Raw genomic sequence first — 14,021 nt, 5'->3', positions numbered from 1 at the left:
GGGAACCGGACTTGGGACTTCAGGATCAGCCTCAGTCCAGAGGCTGGGAGGAGTTGAGAGGAAGGTCAGGTGTTGCTGAGTCCCAGCTTCAGTAGGAACATGGCTGGTCTTCAGGCACATGGAGAGGCAAGAGAAAGCCCCCGGAGGTACCGTCTGGGGCTGGGTCAGCAGGAGGCATTGCTCTGTGCATTGCTCCACGTCTCCAGTGACGCCCAGAGGGCAGAACAGCAGCTGACCCAATGCCGAGGCACGGAGCGGGGAGCCTTGTGTAGGAGAAATCCGAAGCAAGGTTCAGGATGATCCAGGCCAGCTTAATAAACACAGGATGGAGAGGCCCCAAGCTGGGCCACTTCAGGACGCCCTCAGCCCACAAAGCCCAAAGTAAATCAGAAGTCCACATCATCATCTGTGAAGCCTGTGGGTTGGTTTTCTCGCATGGCAAAGGGAGCTTTGCAGATGTGATCAGGTAAAGGATCCTGAGATGGGGAGATGACCCTGATTATCCGGGTGGGCTCAATGGCATCACAAGGGTCCTTACAAGAGGGAAGCAGGAGGGTCAGAGTCAGAGAGTAGATGTGTCCATGGAAGCTGTTGGTCATGTGATGTGGTACCATGGGCCGAGGAACATGGGCAGCCTCTAGAAGCTGCAAAAGGCAAGGAAGTGAAGACACTCCTAGCTAGAGCCAGAAGGGGGCGCAGCCCTGCCTCCGCCTTGGCTTTACCCCACTGAGGCTGATTTTGGTGTCTGACCTCTAGAACTGTGAGATCATACATATTTGTCATTTTAAGCTACTCATTTTGTGATACATTGTTTCAGCAACAACAGGAAAGTAGTATAAGAGGCATGAACTTTTCCAAGGTACAGAGCTAGAGAGGGGAAGAGGTTAAAACGGAACCCAAGTCTGACTCCAAAAGATGTTACGACCTGAATTTTTGTGTTCCCCTACAATTTGTATGTTGAAGCCCTAAATCCCAGCACATGAGGCCTCTAAGGAAATAACTAATGCTAAATGAGGACCTACGGTTGGGGTCCTGATTAGATGGGATTAGTGCTCTGATAAGAAGAAACAATGGAATCTCTCTCTCTCTCTGTCTCTGACACAGCAAGAACAGCAAGAAGGTGGCCACCTGCCAGCCAGGAAGAGAGCCCTCACCAGAACCTGACAGTGCCAGTCCCTTGATCCTGGACTTCCAGCCTCCAGAGCTGTGAGAAACAAGCCACTCAGTCTATGGTATTTTGTTATGGCAGCTCAAGCCGATGAATACAGATGTTAAGAAGCTCAGAACACACAGCAAAGGGTGATGCTACTTGCCCAGGTAAGAGAGGTGTCCTAGCCCACAGCCAAGCTGGAGGGACCGACGCTGAGCCTTGCCTTGAGGCACTGGAAGGGTGCTCCACATGAGCCAGGAGCTGAGAAGCTCAGAACTGCAAAATGGCCCCTAGCCCCTGCTTCTTCATGGAGGATCTGCAGCTATCTGACAGCTCTCTGTTCTCACAGGGGTTAGGACCCAGGAGCTGCCCTTCCATGATCACAGCTGGTTGGGGCTTCTGCTGATAGAGGAGGCTGGGCCAGCATGCCAGCAGAACCTCTTACCTCCTTCACGTGGAGTGAGTAAAAGGCAGGGGACCTTCTCTGACACTTGGAAGAGACAAAGCCCAGCTCTGCCATGACTGACCACAAGACCGTGGATAAATCACTGACTCATTCCTGTCCCCAGTCTCTCCAGCTGTAGATGGGATGGCAGTGTCACCTCTGTGGGCTGTTGGAAGGATCAGTTGCATGTTAGTCTAAGTGGAACTGATGCTCAGCTGGTACTGACCGCTATGCCTCCCATTGTCAGGGGCTGGAGTCCCTTCTGGCTGGCAGCTGCTGGCACCTCACCGGGGATTAAACGATTTTACTCTACCCCTTGGAACTAAGTCAGGTATTCTTAAGCTCCAGTTACCTGCAACCAACCAGCACACCTGGTAAATATATTTCTATGGGGCTGGCCTCCTGTGCTGAGCTTTTACTTCTCTATAACAGGGAGACGTGGCTTCTTGAGTGCCTCCCTGTGAGGGATACATTTGGTCACCTGGAGCCTCTGGCCAGTAGTCTGTTTTAAGCAGCACCATTGTTCCTGCTATTCTCCCCTTTCCAGAATGCCTAGTGGGAAGCCTGCACACTTCCCCCACCTCTTATTCCTGACCATAGTCTGAGAACTCTGGGAGGGAATGAAGGACTGGGGGACATTCGAGCAAGAGGAGAGAGCCAGTAGTGGCAGCCTCTTCAAGTGACCTTCCCAGATTTGTTTTGAAAGTATCATTCAGTGATACATCTACTCACGATGCTATATTTATCTATGAAAGAGGCAGGATATTTTTGAGCGGATGTAATTTCTGGCTCCCTCCCTTCAAGAAACAAAAACGTGTCATTCGTATTCATTTCTTCCTGCCTCTGCTTCTCTCACACACTTCTTTTGTATAAACATACCCCCCACACATGCACACACACGCACATACACATCCGCACATCCGCGTGCACACACAGAGGCAGGCACATGGTCCAACAGCTAAAATTCCGTGACTCTCTATGGCTGATTCAGACTTACCTAGCATGGTGGATAGAAAGGCAGATAGACAGGAGGAACAGGAGAAACAAAGAGGAAACTGTGAGTTTGTTCATTTATATTTTTGCCTCCAAGTTCACTGAACACTTAATATTATGGTAAATGGCATGAGGGCAAGAGAGAGCTCTGAGAGACACCTGCTAGGGTAGCGGCTGAGGGAACCAGGTCAGAAAGAGCACTTTGTTCTCTAGCTTCCAAGAAGTCACAGAGAGCAGAGGTACCCTATTTGCAGGAGACCCAAAGCTGAGATCTCGGGTAAGGGAAGTCTGAAGCAAGATTCAGGATTTTTTAGGGCAAGCCTGAGAAGCACAATACGATGAACTGTTACCAGGATGAGCATCTTCTGTTCTGCATTTAAATTAAATTACCAACACCAATGCCTCAAGTATGGGTTGGGGGACTCCTACCTACAGGGTGAGCAGGTGCCCGCCGTGTGATCTGGGTGCTGGGACTGTCAGAGCTGCAAAGGTCTCCAGGCAGTAACTCAGAAAGTGGGGAGGCGGGGGAAGCACTTGGCTCCAGGTCTCTTAAGCTGAGTCACAGACAGATGCTGGGTTCAGGTATCAAACAACCGAAGAGAGAGAGAAAAATGGGTCAGTGTGTGCCTAAAGACAGGACCAAATTTGAGACCCAGAGAACATCAGCAGAAGGAGTCTTAAAGACTCAAGAACCAGGGATTGGGAAAGGGAGAGACAGGGTTGGGATCTGGTAGAAAGGGGACAAGAGTTGACCGAAGGGACTCAAACCTAAGGTAATTTCCTAGTGCTGTGCTGGGGGCTGTGCTGGGGGCTGCAGAGCCCTGCTACCCTTCCCAAGAGAGTGGTTCCAGCGACTCTTGGAGAATAGGACATTACTTAGTGTATGGATGAGTGGGTAAATGCTTGCCTGAGTTTGGGATGAGGACCCTTCCTGGAGGGGCCACTAGGTCACAGAGGAAGCCAGACAGTGTGGGAGTCCCTGGGGACAGCACCCTCCATGCCAGGGTTTACAGCTATGGGGGGCAGGAATCATCACTAGAGTCAGAAGCTCTAGGCCTGTTGCTGACTCGCTGGAGGACCGTGTGCAGCTCATCAAACCTCTCTCGGTCTCAATTTCTTCATCTGTTACAGGAGACTGGTGATAATATTGCAGAGGGCTTTGTGAGGACTGAATGAGCTGGGTCATGGAAAAGGACTTTAACAAGTGCTTTCTAAACAGTAAAGCACAATACAAGTGCTGTTTTCCTTTTCTCTAAAAAAAGGCAGAGGGCTTCTGTGGAAAGAACATGGGCTTTGAAAATGGACAGGTGGAATCCTGGTTATATCCCCTATAGCTGTGTGGCCATGGGGAAGTTCTAGAACATAAGGAGATAGGTGTATAGCCATCCCCTCCACCCACTGTTTCTTAACAATTAAAGTATAATTTACATAGAGTAATTCATTCTTTTTATTATACAGTACTGTGAGTTTTGGCAAATAAATTTATTTGTGTAACCCGCACCACAATCAGGATATAAGCCGAATGGTCCCAAGATTCTAAACACTTCCCCATCCTCTCTGTATTGATCTCCATATACCCAGCTACCGGCAATCATTTAACCTGTTTTTTGCTCCTGTAGTTTGCCTTTTCCAGAATATCATATGAATGGAAGCATGTCTGGCTTTTCTCACTTAGCATAATAATGCTTTTGAGATTCATCCCTGCGGCAGCATATGTTAGTTCACTCCTTTTTATTGCCAAATAGTACTCCATGAACGTACTACAGTTTATCAATTGCCCAGTTGAGGGACATCTGGGTTTCCAGTTTGGGGCCACTATGATTATAATTGCAGTAAACACGCAGATTTCTCTGTGAACCTGTTTTCCCCTATGGTAAATCCTAGGAATAGAATAACTGGGCTGTATGTTAGATGTTTGTTTGTTTAAGTTTATAAGAAATTGGTAAATTCTTTTCCAATGTGGCTGTACCCTTTTTCATTCCGCCAGCACTGAATGAGTATTCCAATTGTTTCGTATCCTCATCAGCACTTGGTATTGTCAGGTTATTTTATTTTAACCATTTTAATTGTATATCTCACTATGGTTTTATTTTGTATTTTGCTAATGATTCATGATGTTGCACACATTTTTTGTTTTTGTTTTTTTTGGACATGGAGTCTTGCTTTGCTGCCCAGACTGGAGTGCAGTGGCACGATTTAGGCTCACTGCAACCTCCGCCTCCTGGGTTCAAGCCATTCTGCCTCAGTCTCCTGAGAAGCCAGGACTATAGGCATGCACCACTATGCCCGGCTAATTTTTGTATTTTTAGTAGAGGTGGGGTTTCGCCATGTTGGACAGGCTGGTCCCCATCTCCTGACCTCAGGCAATCCGCCTGCCTTGGCCTCCCAAAGTGCTGGGATTACAGGCGTGAGTCACCATGCCCAGACTGCACACCTTTTCATGTAGTTATTTGCCATCTACAAATCTATTTTGTTACAAGTACTTGCCCTCTCTTTTAAAAATTTTGGTTGCTTCTTTACTTACTATTGAGTTTTGAGAGTTCTTTTTATATTCTGGATACGAATCCTTTCTTGGATGTGTGATTTGCAAAATTTTTTTACCAGTCTGTGGTTAGTCTTTTCATTCTCTTATCAGTGTCTTTCAAACAACAGAAGTTATTAAAATTTTGATGAAATCAACTTATCAATTTTTTTCTTTTCTGAATCATGCTTCCAGTATTGAGTTGAGGACGTTTTTGCCTAGCCCAAAGTCACAAAGATTTTCTTCTGTGTTCCTTCTAGAAGTTTTATACTTTTACATTAAGGTTTATGATCCATTTTAAGGTAATTTTTACATAGGAGTGGGAAGTATGGATTGGAGGTTTACTTTTTGCCTATTCATATTTAATTGTTTCAGTATCATTTGTGAAAAGATTATCCTTTCTCTACTGATTTTCCTTTGTATTTGTGTAAAAAAAATTTGTTGACTACATGTGTGTATCTATTTCTGGACTCTATTCTGTACCATTGACATATCTATTTTTTTCTTTTTCCCTCCAAAATCATACACTGACCTCATTACTATAGTTTTATGATAAATATAGTAAGTCCTGAAATCAGGTAGCATGGTTCCTCCAACTTTGCTTTTGTTTTCCCCCAAATTGTTTTGGCCATTCAAGTTCCTTTGCCTTTCCATACAAATTTTAGCCTCAGACTGTCAATTTCTATACACAATTTGCAGGGAGTTTTATTGGAATTGAATCAAATCTATAGATCAATTTGGAGCAAATTAACATGTTAATATTGGGCCTCCTTTGATGTCTTTCATCAGTGTTTTATAAACTTACAAATATGGATATTGCATATATTGCAAATTAAAAACTGAAATATTTAATGCATTTGGTGATTTGGTCTTCTCTTTCAGTCTGGCTTAGATGTTAATCGATTTTATTAATTTTTTTTCAAAGAGCCAGCTTTTCATTTTGCTGACTTTTTTATATTGCTTTTCTGTCCTCAATTTCATGTATTTCTATTTTTTATTTTTATTTTATTTTTTGAGACAGGGTTTTGCTCTTGTTCCCCAGTGTGGAGTGGGGTGGCACAATCTCGTCTCACTGCAACCTCTGCCTCCTGAGTTCAAGTGATTCTCCTGCCTCAGCCTCCCAAGTAGCTGGGATCACAGGCATGTACCACCACACCCAGCTAATTTTTGTATTTTTGGTAGAGATGGGGTTTCACTATGTTGGTTAGGCTGGTCTCAAACTCCTGACTTCAGGTCATCCACTGGCCTCGGCCTCCCAAAGTGCTGGGATTACAGGCATGAGCCACCGCGCCTGGCCCAATTTCATTTATTTCTAATCTTTCTTATATTGATATTGTTTTCTTTCTTCTGCCTGACTTGAGTTTAATTTGCTTTTCTATTCTAGCTTTATAAGGTGGAAGACTAGTCATTTATTTTATACCTTTATTCTTTCCTAATGTAAGTATTCAGTGCTATACATTTTCCCTCAAGGTACTGACTGAAATGCATCATACAATGCCTGATTGCTTGATATTTTGTTTATACTTTCATTCAGTTCAAATTATTTTCTAATTTTCTGTTACTTCCTTTTGACTTATAGATTATGTAGAAGGTGTTTTAAAACTTCCAACTATTTGAGGACTTTCCAGATATCTTTTTTTTTTTTTTTTTTGAGACGGAGTCTCGCTGTGTCTCCCAGGCTGGAGTGCAGTGGCGTGATCTCGGCTCACTGCAAGCTCCGCCTCCCGGGTTCACGCCATTCTCCCGCCTCAAGTAGCTGAGACTACAGGCGCCCACCACCACGCCCGGCTAGTTTTTTGTATTTTTAGTAGAGATGGGGTTTCACCATGTTAGCCAGGATAGTCTCGATCTCCTGACCTTGTGATCCACCCGCCTCGGCCTCCCAAAGTGCTGGGATTACAGGCTTGAGCCACCGCGCCCGGCCTCCAGATATCTTCTTGGTTTTGATTTCTAGTTTAATTCTGCTGTGGTCAATTAACTTATTTTCTATTATTTAAATTCCTTTGAATGTATAAGTTTTAAAATTGACCCTGAATATGATCTGTTTTGTGACTATTCCATGTGTTCTTGAATGAGTATTTTGCTCTTGTTGTGTGAACTATTCTACAAATATCACTCAGATGAAGTTAATTGACAGTATTGTTTGGGTCTTCTATATCTTTAGAGATTTTCTGACTACTCCTTTTATTGGTTATTTACAGAGGAGCATTGTAGTTTCCACGTACAATGTGGATTTGTCTATCTCTCCTTTCAATTATATCATTTTTTGCTTCATGTATTTTTAAGCTCTTATTTTAGGTGTACACATATTTAGGATTATTATGTCTTTCAGTGGAATTACCCTATAATCATTGTGTACTGGCCACCTCTATGACTAGTAATATTTCTTGTTCTGAAGTCTATTTTGTCTAATATTAACGTGGCCACTCCAGCTTACTTTTAAATAAGGCTTGCATAATATATCTTTCCCCATTATTTTAGTTTTATCCTAACTATATAATAAGAGGTAGAATACAGTTTTGTCTTTAAAAAAAATCCAATCTGACAATTGCACTTTTTAATTTGTGTACACATTAGTCTGCTAGGGCTGCCATAACAATATGTCATGGACTGGGTGGTGTAACCAACAGAAATGTATTTGCTCACGGTTCTAGAGGCTGGGAGTCCAAGATGAAGGTGAGAGTAGGGCTGGGGGTTCAAGATGAAGGCGAGAGTAGGGTTGGTTCCTGCTGAAGCCTCTCTTTTTGGCTTGCAGATGGCTGCCTCCTCCCCGTGTCTTCACGTGGTCTTTTCTCTGTGTGTGCATATCTCTGGTATCTCTCTTCTTATAAGAACACTAGTCATAATGGATTGGGCTCTATTCTTATCATTTCATTCAACTTTAACTACCTCTTTAAAGGTTCTATCTCCAAATATAGTCACCTTCTAGGATACTAGTGGTTAGGGCTTCAACGAATAGGTTTTAGGGAGACCCAATTCAGTCATATTTAGGCAATTCACATTGAATATAATTACTGATATGTTTGGATTAAAATCTACAATCTTGCTAGCTTTTTTCCTATTTCATTTTTCCTTATTTTTCTATTTTTTCAGATTGAATATTACTTATTCTATTTTATATCTATTATTGGGTTATTTTTATTTCATTTTAAATTTATTTTAGTGGTTTCCCTAATACTTATAATATAAATATTCATCACAGTCTAACTTCAAATACTATCATATTGCTTCATTTGTACAGTAAGGGTCTTACAGCAATATATTCCTGATTTCTCTCTCCCATCCTTTGTGCCAGTGTTGTCTTACATTTTCCTTTTATATGTGCTATAAATACCCGTGATATTATAAGCATTTTGCCTCAGGCAGACAATTATCTTGTGGAGCAACTGAAAATTTATTTTCATTTATGCCATTTCCAGTGCTTGTTATTTCTTTTTGTAGGTACTCGTTTCTGTTTACTATCATACACTTTCTTCTAAAGAAATTCCTTTGCTATTTCTTGTAGCACTGGCCTGCTGGCAATGGACTTGGTGTTTTTATTTTCCTGAAAATTTTTTATTGCTCCTTTATATTGGAAAGATATCTTCAGTGGGAGTAGATTCTGAGTTAAAGTATTTTTTTCCTTTTCTCCTTTCAGCACTTTAAGACGTTGTTCCATTGTCCTCTGGCTTACGTAGTTTCTGAAAAGAAGCCTGCTATACTCTCTCCTTTGTTTCTCTATGTTACGTGTCATTTTTCCCTGTGTACCTTCAAAATTTTCTCTTTGTTCTTGGATTTCAGCTGTTTGAATATAACATGTTTAAGCTTACTCCTCTTCTTCCTCCTGCCTCTCTTTCTCTTATTTTTCTTCTATCCTGTTTGCTGTTCTTAGGTTAAGGAATCTGGTTTGGTGTCTGTTCTTATTTTTAAAAACTCTGAGCAACCATTCCTACAAATACTGCTCCTGCCCTGTTCTCTCTCTCTTCACCTTCTGGGATTTCACTTCCATCCATGTTACACTGTTTCATATTGTCCCATAGGTCTTCAATTCTGTTCCATTTTTCACTTGTTTTTCTCTTTGTGTTTCTGTTTGAATAATTTCTATTGACTTGACTTCTAATCCACTGTTTCTTTTCTTAGCTGTATCAACTCTATGGATGAATCTTTCAATAGCATTCTCCAGCTCCTTGTTTTCCATTTCTAGCATTTCCATTTGTTTTTTATTGCTAGTTTTGCTCTCTTTGCTGGAATTACTGACTTGACTATACATGTTGCCCACCTTTTCACTAAAACTTTCAACATATTAGCTGGAGTGCTTTTATGTTTCTTGTATGATAATTTCAACATCTTTGGCATGTTTGAGTCTAGTTCTGCTGATTGTCTTATCTCTTTATAGGGTGTTATTTTTTTCTTGCTTCTTTGTGTTCTTTGTAACTTCTTTGTTGAAGGTCAGACATACTGTGCAGAACAGTACAGACTGAGGTAAATAGTACTTTATGGCTGGAAATGGGCATGCCTTGTCGTTTCCTGGGCCTTTGTTATAGAGGTTTGAGCAAACTAGTCAGGAATTGAGCTGTGTTTGGGTTTTACTGTTACTATGGCTACTGTTAGTGCATCACAGGCTTTAAATTTCTCTTGAAGTGCCTTGTGTTTAGGGTGGTAGCTGGTTTGCCAGAGGGTGTTGCTTAATGTCTGTTTCACCATCAGCTTCAGAACTTCCCTTTGTGGCTACACCTTCAAGAAAATTTTTCTTTATACTCTTGATCCTCCTCCAGCAATAAATTGCTGTTTCTTGTTACTTAACCCTTTTAGCCTGAACTTGGAGAACAGGGCAGGGTTCAGGGCAATGTCTGCTCTTCTGCTTCAGCTTCAGTCTTAGGCAGAAGCTATGGCCCTGTGTCTTGCGGTGGAGATATTTCAGTGATCCTGTCCCTTCCCTCTCTGTAGCAGACTCTACTGGTCTGCTCATATTTTTTCCCCTCACCCAGGGTAGAGGGTTTTTATTCTTCTCTTCTCCCAGCTGTGATAGATTTTCACTTGTTCCCTAAGGACAACAAAGTTTGCTGTCTTTTCTCCAATAGTTTTTTTTTTTTTTTTTTTTTTTTTTGGGGGGGGAGTGGGGGATATAGGGAGAAGGGTCTGTGTGGAACTTTGAGCTTTCCTGCAACACTGTTCTCTTGAGCCCAGAGAGAGGTCTGATCATGTCTTTCACCCTCCTCCTCTCTTGTGAGCATCCAGTGTGGTCCACGGAGAAGAGATTGCAATGGAGTGTGGATTCCTCTTATGTCTACAGCTCCCAAGGGGTCTAGACGATTATACAGCCCCCACATATTAGGAAGTTTGGCTGAATTCTTTCCAATTGGTATGGAGTCCGACATGTAAGCAAGTACCTGTGTTCTGTCTGCCTTTGGAGGTGCCTGTTTTTTCTCACATTCTGGGTTAGTTTGTTACTTGCAATCCCAGTTCTCTGATGAGATCAAGAAAAGTCATTTTGCAGATTGTTCGCTTTTTCTTTTGGTAAAAGGATGAGAGCAACGCCCTTTGTAGCTTTCTACACCCTAACCAGGAGCCAGAAATCCACGGCTTTGGAGTTTAAGAGTCTTGGGCTTACTTGTTAGGTAATCTTTAAAAATGTTATTTGTATTTTTACTTTTTGGATTCTTTGAGAGTACAGATTATTCTATGTATAAAGCAGAAGAATAACATACACTTTTGTTTTCTCTCATGCACTGATTTTCTTTTTGTTGTTTGTTCTTAAACATTTTTAAATTTAAGTTTTGAATAGGAATGTACAATTACATTGGTTCAAAATTCAAAAGAGTATGCAATAAATGTCTCCATCCCATCCCTATTCTTCGGCCACCTGGTTCTAGGAAGCCAGCGTTACTTGTTTCTTATTATCCTCTCAGAAATATCTTGTGCAATTACAAGAAAATACCTCCATATCCTCTCCCGACTTATTTTTACACTAAATAGTAGCATACTTTGCATGCTGTTCTGTTTTCTGTTTTTTTTTTTTTAATTCACTTAGCAATATGTTTCAAAGACCTTTCCTGATCAACACAAAGAATTTTCTAAATTTAATGACTCTGTAATATGGTATGGGTACATTAGTTTAATCACATACTATTTATTTACCCATTGATGGACATTTAGGTTGTTTACTGCCTTTGACATTGTTCACAAACAGTACTATAAGCTTACTTCCCTTATGTGCAGAGATAATCTGTAGCATAAATTCTTGCTCATGAAATTTCTAGGCCTAAGGGTATGTGCATTTCTATTATGTATATTGCCATATTGCCCTTTCCAGGCACTACACTAATTTACAGTCTCCCCTAAAATGCATAGGAGTGCCTGTTTCCTATACCTTTGCCAAAATAGAACATTCCCAAACTTTTGGATCTTTGCCAATCTGATAGGGCGAAAATAGTATCTCAGTGCAGTTTTAATTTACATTTATCTTACTAAGAGTTAAGCCGGATGACTTTACATTGGCTAAAGACACAGTTTTTATTTCTCTTTCTGTTCTCCAGAGCCCAGAGTGCCTCAGAGATTCCCATGGGGTTTGGGAGAGACGAGCCCAGGAGCAGGCATTATCATTCCCTCTGCCTCTCCCAGATTCAGCCAAGCAGTTCTGTTTTCACTTTTTAAATATGTATTGGAGTTCCTGCATAAAGTTTTATTGTGAGCAGAATGTTTCTGTTATACTTAAATAGAAAATTATTGATGGAAGGCAATGCATGTTTTAATCACTTTTGATGGCTGATGAGGGAGCAAGACCCCTATTCCTTGCCTCCTTGCATGTCAGTTTCCTTAGAGGAAATCCAGGGAATAGAATAGGGTGTGTTGAGGATTTCTAGGCTGAGAGAGGAGAAAGATTTCGGTCACGTTCATTATGCCACGTTTCTGAGGAAATTGAAGCCGTGGTCTTGTGTATCTGACACACGAGCTGCCAAGACACACGGGCAGAAGAATGTGGAGAAGGACGTGCTTGTGTGTCCCTGGGAGGGGGCAGCTCCTCGATGACCGGGATGAGGTCCTAAGCTTTGTTCTAAGCAGGACATGATCCCAGAAAAGGCCTGGAACCTTCTCTCCTGGAGCGGGTGAGTTTGGTTTTCGTGCTTTCCCAGTGTTGCACGGCCATAGGGAAAGGAAAAAGGATTCCATGATCAGGCGGACACCTAGGAAGAGATAAGAGAGCAGCTGCAGAGTTCAGAGGGGAGGGGAGAGAGCTCGGGGCAGGAGGCCAGGGCGCCAGCATAAATCCCGGGGAGGGACCTGAACTTGAACTCTCACAGGGAGCTAGAGCCAATCTTATCTCATTCTTGGGGGCAGTGGGAACCCTGCTGAGTTGTGGGTCACAAAATATATACTGTAACTGTGCTCAAAGATTAAATAAATTATCCCAGGTCACAGAGTTGCCTTGCCCAGCCCCTCTGCATCTCCCCTGCCGCCCGCCTGAGCCTGTGGCTTCCCCCACTGCCTGGGCACTGCTGGGACCACCCTCTCTGTTCTGGCTGGGAGGCAGATGCCCCCCCTCCCCAGCTCCTGCCTCCCTGGCCCTGTGTAGCCACATCTCGAATCTCTCCTCTGTTCAGCACACCTTCTTACAGCTGCAGGTTCTTGGACCCCTTCCCAGCCAGAATTGTTGAGGGACAGGGAGTCCCCAGAACCTGCAAAGCCCACAGTGGGCTCAGCTTGCTGAATAACTGCCCCACATCACATCTCTCAGCCTTTGTGAGCAGCTGCGTCCCCCAGGACCCACCCCTTTAGAGGTAGGAGAGATCGGAGTCCTTGAGGCGTGGGGGTGGCAGGCAGATACTCTAGGTAACCATAGCTAACTGATTCTGATTTCTTTAACCTCATTGGATACATTACCTTGGAAACTCCTCATTTCATGCCTTCAAAGTACAACTAATATTATCCCTGTTTAAGAGAGGAGGAAACTGAGGCCCTAACTTCAAACATGAGGATCCCTCTGAGAGTCAATCAGCGTGGAGAGGACAGGGGACTGGGGCTTCTCGGCTGATGGCCAGCAAGTCCTATCCAGAGACCACTGGGCATAGACCTAAGGCCTCTCCCTGGCCAACTTTAAAGCGAGACCCCTAGGAGGGAGGAACGCAGATCGAAGTTGAGTGGGACAAGCTGGTGGCCACAGACATGCTGCTCTGGCCTGGACCAGCTTAAGAGGCCCCAGCAGGGACACACATCTGTACATGTGCCTCCCCAGGGACATTTGGCAATAAGGGGATTAGAGGCCACCAAGCAGCAAATGTAATTGCTAAAGGACTTCACTAAAAGAAGAGGATTAGCTGGGGATTTGGAGGAAGTTTCCACAAATCACTTTGGCTCCTGGTAGCAAAGATTACTTGGAGATCAGAAGAGGTCCCATTGGGCAAGGCAGAAAGAGACGAGTCATGGGATGCTTCCCTGAGGTTGCCAAGACCCTCCGGGGAGCCCAGGCGGAGCCTCAAGCCGGGGCTGGGGCTGACGGGCCACTCCCGGAGACTGGGCTCTGTGGGAAGGCGCCCTTCCTAGGGGCCCGATCCTGGGGCTAGTCCCCTCGCTCCTTGGCCTCACTTCACTACCTGCCAGGTGAGATGCTGGAACCCACTCGGAGGCTCCAGCATAGTGGGCAAGTGCCCCAGCCGGCAGGCAGCGGAGACTGGCTTTGATTCCTGGCTCCACGCCCCCTAGTGGCTCCTCCCACCCGAGCCCACTTTTCATCCATATACGATGTGGATAACTGTTTCCTGCAGAAGGTCCTAAGGATGAAAATAAGGGGTTTAAGTGCTCCCCACTTGGCTAGCATGGTGACAGCTCAGGTTAGTGTCACCCAAGAAGTGTCACCCAAGGGTCTGCCCACTCACAGTTTTGAAGTGACAGCCTGAGGAGGAGGGCTGTGGTTCCATGACCCCATGCTGCCACCT

The 14,021-nt window shown here is 43.7% G+C and overlaps 1 protein-coding gene across 1 annotated transcript in view; it reads right to left on the bottom strand.

The window, feature by feature from the left end:
- Positions 1-8,682: 8,682 nt before the first annotated feature.
- CAPN13 (calpain 13) overlaps positions 8,683-14,021 on the bottom strand; it is a 113,954-nt gene continuing 108,615 nt past the window's right edge. Inside the window, exons 23-24 of the mRNA XM_050753267.1 lie at positions 13,962-14,019; positions 8,683-12,272 (exon numbers count right to left, since the gene is read on the bottom strand). The gene's annotated coding sequence lies outside the window, so the exon portion shown is untranslated. The remainder of the gene's footprint in view (positions 12,273-13,961; positions 14,020-14,021) is intronic.

The sequence above is a fragment of the Macaca thibetana genome, chromosome 13 (assembly GCF_024542745.1).
Source record: "Macaca thibetana thibetana isolate TM-01 chromosome 13, ASM2454274v1, whole genome shotgun sequence".
In the NCBI taxonomy this organism is placed as follows: Eukaryota; Metazoa; Chordata; class Mammalia; order Primates; family Cercopithecidae; genus Macaca; species Macaca thibetana.
This window is presented reverse-complemented; position numbering and strand designations above follow the sequence as displayed.